Source organism: Mustela nivalis, assembly GCF_964662115.1.
Source record: "Mustela nivalis genome assembly, chromosome: 6".
Taxonomy (NCBI): Eukaryota; Metazoa; Chordata; class Mammalia; order Carnivora; family Mustelidae; genus Mustela; species Mustela nivalis.
The window spans coordinates 3,705,609-3,715,782 of NC_139025.1; the positions used below are offsets into that span (position 1 = coordinate 3,705,609).

At 51.3% G+C, this 10,174-nt stretch overlaps 1 protein-coding gene across 13 annotated transcripts in view; it reads right to left on the reverse strand.

Moving 5' to 3' along the window:
- Positions 1-9,803, reverse strand: part of TRAF3 (TNF receptor associated factor 3) — a 119,126-nt gene extending 109,323 nt beyond the window's left edge. For 2 of the 13 annotated variants that reach the window (XM_082737497.1, XM_082737499.1), the window contains exons 1-2: positions 8,889-9,104; positions 3,248-3,454 (exon numbers count right to left, since the gene is read on the reverse strand). The gene's annotated coding sequence lies outside the window, so the exon portion shown is untranslated. Of the gene's footprint in view, positions 1-3,247; positions 3,455-8,551; positions 8,730-8,888; positions 9,177-9,712 lie in introns of those variants that run through there. The other 11 variants (XM_082737495.1, XM_082737502.1, XM_082737492.1 and 8 more) reach the window with 8 other exon arrangements.
- Between the last annotated feature and the right edge of the window lie 371 nt (positions 9,804-10,174).

Genomic DNA, 10,174 nt, shown 5'->3' on the forward strand with positions numbered 1-10,174 from the left:
AAGGCATGTTTTCCTTTTGGGAAATCACTCAGGAAGCAAAGAGGGAGAGGAATTGCCACTTATGATATGCTAGGTTCTCACATTCACTCATATTTTCACTTTTATTCCTCACAACTACCTTTTCATCAATGAGAAAAATTGAGGTTCAGAAAGGGTAAATAACATACCATCGTAGTTAGCTAAAGGAAGGACCAGAATTTAAATTGAGTCTGATTTCAAACCCATACTCATTTCATACATAAATTTGTCTCATTTTGGGGCACCTGGGTGGCTCAGAGGGTTAAACCTCTGCCTTCGGCTCAGGTCATGGTCTCAGGGTCCTGGGATCGAGCCCTGCGCCTGGCTTGCATCGGGCTTTCTGCTTGGCGGGGAGCCTGCTCCCCTCTCTCTTGCTGCTTGCCTCTGTCTACTTGTGATCTCTGTCAAATAAATAAATGAAATCTTTAAAAAAAATTTTTTTTGGTCTCATTTTTACTGAGCACATCTTAGGCCAAACTGAAAATATGATGACGTGCCATGTCTTTGAGGAGCTTGTCATCTCAACACTAGAGACCCATCCAAGATGTACCAGAACATTCCTTGGTCTAAAGAAGGCAGAGCAGGCTCCAGAATCATGAGGTCTTTGCTCTCCAATGCCATGGCATGTATCCACAAAGTCCAACTCAGGTTAAGAAGTAAGGAATCCGGGGCACCTGGGTGGCTCAGTGAGTTAAAGCCTCTGCCTTTGGCTCAGGTCATGATCTCGGAGTCTTGGGATCCAACCCCACATTGGGCTCTCTGCTCGGCCGGGAGCCTGCTTCCTTCTTTCTCTCCGCCTGCCTCTCTGCCTACTTTTGATCTCTCTCTGTCAAATAAATAAATAAAATCTTTAAAAATAAATAAATAAAAAAGAAGAAGAAGAAGTAAGGAACCTACCCTCTACCACTCCAAACCTGACTCGCAGCCTCGGAGTCCAGCCCGGTGCCGGGATTCACTACCCTTCCTGGAGTACCGATGGCTATGCAACAAGCCTCCTCCCCTCAACCCAGCCATCACCATCTGCTGCCCCCCCCCCAGTTCTGTGTTCAAAACTGCACAGCAGTTCTAGCAGAAAAGCCACATAAAATCTTCCCCAAAATGCTCAACAACATCATTTCCTCGCTAAATCTGGAGAAGGCTTCCTTGCCTTTAACTTATATTCCCGTAAGTCATTTGTAGCTATAATTACATTCCAGATGCAGAAATGCGACGGTGCTGGGCTGCGACCATTAAGCTCTCTACAGAGTGACCAGGCCTCGGGGACTTGTTCACTGCTAACAAGCTAATGCTTGTGAAACTGTATAAAGAGATAACGACTAAATACTATCATTATTACTAGACTACCAGTTTAAATGTAAATTAAGAGAGGGAAAGGGGAAAGAAAACACATTAGTAAATCAGGTTTGGGATTGCTACTCAGCAAGATGTAAACATCTGAACCGCAAGGGTAAAGAACGTCCTAACGGAATTTGTTAAAGGATGTTGAATGCAATGTTGCTGCCGTAAGGAAAAAACTCAGAACAGAAAGGAGTGGAGGGAATACCGGCTAGAAAAATAAGTCGATACAAGGAGAACAGATGTTAAAGGAAAGTAAAGGCTGCATGTGAAAAACATATGCTGGAGAAATACACAATTTCTTTAAAAAGCACTACATAGCAGCAAAACTAAAACACTAGAATCAGAAAACAAAATTAAAAACAAAATCCAAAACTGGATTATAATTCAGCTTAAACTAACCACACAGCACAGTAATGAAAACACAAATTCTAGAGTCCAGTGGGCCTACTGCCCTTCATTTTTCTCATCTATAAAATGGGAATGATTCTTACTTCAAAAGTCAAGTCGGCACAGAGGCGGCCCCCACGGCAGCCACTTCCCTGTTCCCGAGCATCCCTGAAGCACAGCCATGGGGCACAGCTTCAGACTGATGGGCCCTTCTGACATGCAACTCTTCCAGCCAATGCTTCTCCTCTTCTGCAAGCTTTAGCTCATGCTTGTCCTCCCCAGAAAATACCTCTGAATCCCCCAGTCCAAGTTACACGGCACCCCATGCTTCCTCAGAACCTCTGGTCTAGGAGTGCCTGGGTGGCTCAGTTGGTTGAGCAGTAGCCTTCAGCTCGGGTCATGATTCCAGGGTCGTGGGGTTGGGCCCCGCATCGGGCTCCCTGCTTGGCGGAGAGCCTGCTTCTCTCTCTCCCTCTGCCTGCTGCTCCGCTTACTTGCTCTCTCTCTCTCTCTCTCCCCCCATCAAACAGACAAATAAAATCTTTAATCCATCAACAGATGAATGGATCAAGAAGATGTGGTATATATACACAATGGAATACTATGCAGCCATCAAAAGAAATGAATTCTTGCCATTTGCGACAACATGGATGGAACTAGAGCGTATCATGCTTAGCAAAATAAGTCAAGCAGAGAAAGACAACTATCATATGATCTCCCTGATATGAGGAAGTGGTGATGCAACATGGGGGGTTAAGTGGGTAGGAGAAGAATCAATGAAACAAGATGGGATTGGGAGGGAGACAAACCATAAGTGACCCTTAATCTTACAAAATAAACTGAGGGTTGCTGGGGGGAGGGGGGGTTGGGAGAAGGGGGGGTGGGGTTATGGACATTGGGGAGGGTATGTGCTTTGGTGAGTGCTGTAAAGTGTGTAAACCTGGCGATTCACAGACCTGTACCCCTGGGGATAAAAATACATGTTTATTAAAAAAATAAAATAAAATAAAAAATTAAAATAAATAAATAATAAATAATAAAATTTAATTAAAAAAAGAACCTCTGATCTACCCTCACAGCACCTACCACACCGTGCCATAACCCACAGGCTTTCTGGCTCGTCACCTTCCAGAAGCTCCTTGAGGATGGCCATCATACAGCAACCCGACTGTTCGCCTTTGACATCTAGCACAGCTCCTGACTACGCTCTCAAAAAATGTCTGTTGATCAAATAATTGCCAACGCTCTTAAATTGGGGTAGAGGCCAAGCAGCTTCCCTGGGGCAAATCTTGACAAATGAAGAATGTAAAGAAAAAACTCTAGTCTGGGTGAACAGTCCATGCTTTGCCTGACTTGGAACAGTCACTAACCCCAAAACTCCAAGCCTCCCATATAAAAAGATGGAATTCAATTAGAAAGTCTCTATGGTCCCTACCATAGGCGAGGACATATTATGTTCATATTTTAAGATCTTAACATTTTTATTTTACTACATCTTAATTACCTATGAATTAGTAGTTATTGTTATGAAAATTAACATCAGGGGCACCTGGGTGGCTCAGTCAGTTAAACACAACTCTTGATTTCACCTCAGGTCGTGATCTCAGGGTCATGAGATCAAGCCCTGCATCAGGCTCTGCACAGGGGTGGCGGTGGGGGCGGGGGGAAGCCTGCTGAAGATTCTCTCTCTTCTCTCTCTCCCCCTCCCTCTCTAAAAAAAAAAAAATTAACATCAGTAGAATGCTTTATTGTCCATTTCACTAATAACAAGCATATGATGTGCATGATGCTTTCTACCCCATTTTATAGATGGAGAAACCTATGCAGAGAGAACCAACAGCCTGCCCAAGTACAGAGGGTGGGACTGGCATTCAGATGCTCCCCTTCTCAAGCTGGGGAATGGACAGCTCCAGGGACACATGGTAGGGTGACAAGGGAGCCCTCAGGGATCTTAGGGAAGCTAAGGACAAACAAAATGCAGTTTTTGGAAAATTAATAGTACTCAAAAATTTGGGAGACAAAGTGTGTTTATATTTTTTAAAAATCAGACATATTATTGGATACAGCATAAAATCTGTATTAAAACTTAAGATAAAGGGGTGCCCTGCTGGGTCAATCACCAACTATGTGACTCTTAAGCTCAGGGCCATGAGTTGAAGCCCCACGGTGGGTATAGAGATGACTTAAAAAATAAAAGATAAACCTTTTTAAAAAATTAAAGCTAAACTTAACAGGCCTAGACTCCCATTAAGGGCCTGAGACATACTACGCTAAAGCCATGCTATGCCCTTTCTCAGAGAAATGCCATCTGAAATCTGAACACTTAATTTGCCCTATAATAATGTCTCAAACATCAGGCTGTATTAATCCAAAAAGGACAGAATTTAATTTCTACAATAAAGTTGTGACTTCAGGGCATTACTGAGCAGAGAAAGCCAAGAACTAGTATCCCCATTCTTTCTTTCGAAGTCATTAAAAGCACCTAGGGACGTTACAATGTCAAATGAAGTCTCCCATCATACAAGCCTCTTAATGCAACCAACCAGGGAGCTAAGCCTGCCGGAACGGGGGTGGGGTGCGCGCCGGTGGGCACAGTCAAGGGAGGCAGCTACAAGGCACACCCGATGTTAGGCACACATGCAGATGTTAGCAGCCAAACCACACGGAATTACTGTGTGGGCATCTGGTGTGTCTCTTGGCTCTCCCAAACTTGCAGCTCTGGACAAACACTGACAGGAGAGGCCTAATGGGTACCTCATTACCTCCGGTGTATGCAGGCCTCCTACTGGGCATTAACCTTCCAGAGTACAAAGCCAGTCTCTGAAAACCTTCACTATAACCATCATGACTCCTGAAGATTCATGTTTTAACACTCTGATACTACTACTGTCCTCAGGTTTTATTATCCTACTTGGTTAATCAATTTAGCTTTTCTCTCCACTTAAGGAACCAAGTTTCCAATAAACATGCTTTTGGGTTTTGCTATAGAGTCAGTGTTTAAATTAGAAAGGAAATCACAGTATCAGAATAGCAGGTCTGATAACCTTGGGAGAACAGCCTCATAAAAATTTATCTAATCACCTCCATTAAAAAAAAAAAAACAAAAAAAAAACCCAAAGTTTAAATCAGCACAGAACAAGCCCTAGAAAAACATAAATCATGAAATGAAATTGTAGGACCCGGTTTTTTCATTTCTTGAGAATTAAAGAGATTTAGGTCTTTCAGCACAGATGATGGGGCAGTAGGTTGGTGGGCGTTGGGGGGAGGGTCCGGAGGAATGATGCTTTTTATTCACATTTACACCCCTCCCTGACCACCACTCTTGGAGACTCCCTGCCTACGATGGAAACAGTAGACACAGCGGTGTGCCGCCAGCCCGCTGCTCTGCTCCCCAGTGCAGGCTGGCCTCCTGGCAGTGGCATACGCTTGACCCACTTGAGCTCCTGGTTAAGCTCTAGAGGACAGCACACAAAACATCGCAACTGGAAATCCACTGCCCAGCGGCATCACCAGCACTGTGTCTAACTGGCAAGAAATGAAAAAGGGCAGCAAATTGTCAGATCTCATCTCACCAAAACACAGGGTGGGTAGGGAGACATTCTCTCTCTACATTTCTAAGGGTCCTGCAAGAGGCCCAACAGCCGCCCAGCGCCTTCCCCAACTACCCCCAGCCAGCCAGAAAGAAACTTGTTCCCCTTTGCTGAATTCCCACCATACTTCCAGTCTTCCACGCAATCCACTAATTCACTTTAGCCGACAACTACTCAGTTTCTTCCTGGTGGGTCCTCCCTCTCCAGCTGAGGGTCAGTTCCCTCCAGGGCAAGGTGGTAAATTTCCACTTTCCCCACTCTTCTGCCCACAAGCTTTAGTCCTGGTGCTGTCTCAGTCCAATACCCGTGGTTTTGGGCATCTCCCTTCCTGGCACACAGGGGCAGACTTCTGCAGACCATGCCGTTAAAGGCAGGCGCTGTATCTCACTCATCCTAGCTCTGTTAACAAGAATATTATGGGAACTTGAGGCACATTAAGTGAACATTAAGTTAGATGAAAAAAAGATTCCCAACTCCCAGTTAATGATCCACTTATCTCGAGGAATATAGAATTCAGCAAGAGATTCCCACCTGATTTTTGGAGCTGTGAGAAACCCACAGTCACCTACATTTATGACATCTTACTACCTGCCAGCCTCAGCCCAAGGTGTCTGCACAGCGAGACAACAAATTTTAGCCAAAAGAAATTTTACTGCTTAATGATAAAAACCTCACCTCTTCTTCCTAGGTTGGTCAGTCCCCCACCCACTACTCTTCTAGAATATGGTTGTGCAAAACCCAGCCAATCAATAAAGGCTCTTTAAAATGGGAAAGCTGTTTGTATTTTCTAGTTAATTATGAATCATAGATTCTACTCAAGCACACATAGTTTTCTTACATTTTTCCTTTCTGTTCAAAATTACATTTTCTTTTATGTCCATTGACTCCTTTGGACCCAAAGCTTCCAGCTATGATGCAAGCGACACCTCACCCCGTTCACCTCTCTACTGCCCCCCTGCTCTCGGTCCTGCCTCTCCCTCAGGCTCTACTCCTCCCACTCAAAACAAACCTAAGCATCACCTCCAGTTAGGCCTCAACTCCCTCTCTCGGGTCACCTTCCAGACCCACTGGCCTCACTTCCTTCTTTCTCACTCAGTAACTCTTTCCAGTTTCTGTCCATATGTGAAGTCAATATTATGACTCTCCCCCCTCACCCCCAAAAAATAGTATTTCTTCCTCTACGAACACCTGTAAAAAAGCACACAAGAGGTCCTGACTCTGGAATCAGCACAGGGACCTTGGTCCCCAGATGTCTCCTCTACCAAATAAACAATTCTTAAACTGACCATGGCACAAAACTCAGCTGTTGCATAATACTTGATAGTTCAGGTCACTTGCTGTTTGGGGACTCCTGCTATATGAAGATGAGAAAATAGAGACGGGCAAAATTAATGCAATTTCCTTTGTTTGCTCAAGCCAGCCCAGACTTGCAACACCACAGTGCCGGTTTTATCTTTCTTGAAGTACAGCTTTAACATCATGCTCACCCTCAGTTCATTAGCATATCTATCCTGACAATACCCCAGAAAGGCCTCTCTCAGCTTTACACAGAAATAAATAAATAAATAAATAATAAATAAAGGGATTCTAGCCAGAGTGTTTACAGAATCAAAATCCCAAACACAGGGGGAAAGAGCAACAGGCAGCCCAGATGTTTCAGTTAAATGAAGGACTTTCTTCCAGACATGAACCAGAGCAGGAATATTTTGATGGTATTAACAGAAACAACAGATCACTGTAAAATATCTTTACACTGTCCTACTAAGTGAGACCATCTTAGAGAGTCCAAAATGCATGAACAGAATCCAAGGAAAATAATCGGTCTTCTTTCCCCTCACAGACAAATTCACATGTCTTAAAAAAAAAAAAAAAAAAAAATTGCTGGACTTCTCCCTGTCAGTTCTCTCTGCTCTCCTGGCTTCTGCATTGTGACAGCTGGAACAGATGGCGTCTGGGTGAGACACCTTAATGTCTTAAACCTCATGCATGACAGGGGCTGATCCAAGTAGGGATGCTAGAATCCCAGGTCCGTCCGGATGTCCGCTGTCATGAGCATCTACTCCCAAGAATTCCCGTTCTTATATATTTCCCAGCTTCCACACCAATAACGCTTATTTTGCTTGGTCGAAGAATTTTTCATCTTTAGACTAATCCTAAATATGCATCGCGACAGTCCCAACAGGGTGAAAAGGCACATATCCCCCTTCCACGTGAAAATCGAACGGCGGTGCACTATTCTGCCAGACCCCCTACATATGATGCAGTCTTTTCAACAGGCCATTTTCAAGGATGGGAAAGACACGCGAAGATTTTAGCACCGACAGACGGTCCACCACGTCATCTCTCTAAATAAAGGTTTTACAGAAACCGAGAAGATTACGGAATACGTTTCCCAAAGCTTCAGCAGTGTGTGTATTCACGACAAATGCGGGGGGGGGGGGGGAGAATTATGGCTCCTCCTCGGTTGTATGCTGTGAATGTAAATGAAGAGGCAGTAAGGTAACGCTACTCAGCACTGCCTTTATGACTCCACAAAAATAAATGACCGCACACGCACACGCGCGCGCGCACACACACACACACACACCCGCATCTCCGTCCGAAATCTGATTCAGCGCTTAATAGGAAAAACGTGAGACACAACCGTTTCCCTCCACGGCCCACGATCCGGACGGCTCTTGAATTTCCAGGCACGTCCACGGCCGGCCGTCCACTTCCATGTTGAGGCTGCGTTTCAGACCGAGGGCAGAGAAGGTGCCACGCGCAACCCTCCCTACAGGTCCAGGTATTAAACACACGTCGCCAGACGGGGTGACAGTGTGAAAACGTGGCAAAGCGTACGTGAGCGAGAGCCCGGCGCCTCGGGAGGAAATTTTAAAAGACCGTGGCACGGGCCATGCCCACCTTCCGCCGCCCCGGAGCCCAGCCCGACCTTCCCTACTCAGCAGGGGTGGGATGCGAGCCTGTTGCCCCGAACGGCAGCCCAGGGCGCCCTGCCTTCGAGGCCACTGCAGCGGCCCGCTCGGGGATCCGTCAGAGCTCCGTCTGCAGAGCAATGACTCAGTATAAACTTTTAAATAACGGCTGGAGAAACCCACCCGCCGCCCGCCCCCGGGCGCACGTCCGCGCCTGCGGACCCCCGGGCCCGCGCCCGCCCTCGGCGCGCACACCCCGCCCCGCGGGCGATGCCGGCTCTCCCCACACCCCGCGGGACTCACGCTTCCAAGAGGCCTCGGCGCCCCGTTTCCTGAAAAGCTGCGGGCGTCCCGGCCCGCGGGCCCCGGGCCCGGCCTCGAGGACAAAGTTTTCCGAAGTTGAGGCGCTCGGGGGGCAGGCGGGCCCGGGCGGGGGCGGGGGCGAGGCGGCGCCGCACCGGGCACTCGCCGCCGGGCTCCGGGCCTGCTCCGCCCCGGCCCCGCTCCGGCCCCGGGCCCGCCGGCGCCACCGTCACCGCCGCCGCCGCCACCGCCGCTGGCGCGGGAAGGAGCCGCCGGGGATGGAGCCGCCCGCCCGCCCGCCGCCCGCCGCCCGCCCGCCGCCGCCACGGCCCCTTACCCGCGGTCCGCCCCGCTCGGCCGGCTCAGGGGCGCCGGGCGCGTCCTCCGCCGCGGTCCGCAGCGTCCTGCTCCCCGGGCAGCCCCATGTCGGGGGGCGGGGAAGGGCCGGCGGCCGCCGCCGCCGCCGCCGCCGCCGGCTGGAAAGTCCCTGCTGGGCTGCAACCCCGGCTCGCGCACGCGGCGGCCGCGCCGCGCCGCGCTCCCTCGCGCCCTCACGCACCCTCTCACAGCACTTCCTCTCGCGCGCTGGAAATCCCCGCCGGCCGCCGGCGCGCGCCCTGGCGCGCGCCCGCCCCGCCCCCGCCGCCCGCGCGCGCGTGGGAGCGCAGGAGCCGGCGAGCCGGCCGGGCCCCACGCGCCCGCGGCCCGCGCGGCCCCGCTCCCCCCCCCGCCCCCGCCTCGCGCGCGCACGCGCCCGCCGCCCGTTGCTAAGGCCCGCCCGCCCGGCGCCCGCCCGCCGGCCTTAGCAACCGCGCGGTGGCGGCGCGAGCCGGGGCGGCCCCCGACGCCCCCAGCGCCGCCCGCCCCCTCGCTCTGCGCGGCCCGCGCCCCCGGCCGCCGCGCGGCCCCGCGGTCCCCCCCTTTCCGGGTTAAAAAAAAAACAACTGCCACGCAGCCGCGTGTGGGCCCCAGAGGTGCAGGTTCGGTGGCGGCCGGGAGCGATGGCGTCACCGTCTTCACCCGCGCAGCCACGCGCACTCCCACAGGCTGCGCCCCTAGACACACGCTCCGCATCAGCACACGCACCCGCACCCTGGCCGACGCGGGCTCCCACACACGCATTCCTGAACACGGGGCCCTCACACGCACGCTCCCGCTCACCTGGGCACAGACACGCTCGCGCGCCCTCGCACACACACTCATTCACACAGCGGCCAGCAGCCCCGCGCACGCCGCACACGGGCGCTCACACTCGCGTGCCTCTCACACACACACACACACACACACACCCCGCGCGCGCGCAGGTGGGTGGGGCCGAAGGTGACTCGGGCCGTCTGGGCCTCTGCTCGCTCCTCCTGAGAGGGGCCGTCGGAGCGCCCGGCGGGCGTTTCCTCTCCTTCCTCCCTGGGCTCCTCCCACACCCAGGAAGCCGCGCTCACTCAAGTGGGGACGCGGTGGCCAGTGGGCCCGAGGGCCCGGCGTCCCGAGTGGACCGGGACCCCGGTGGCCGCGCGCTGCTCTCCTCCGTCCAGCTCCGGCCTGTGCGGTGGAGGCGGCCTCCAGGGCCAGGGACGCCCGCCTCTCCGGGCCGCGGCCCCCCAAGTCCTCCGTGGGTCCCCTGGT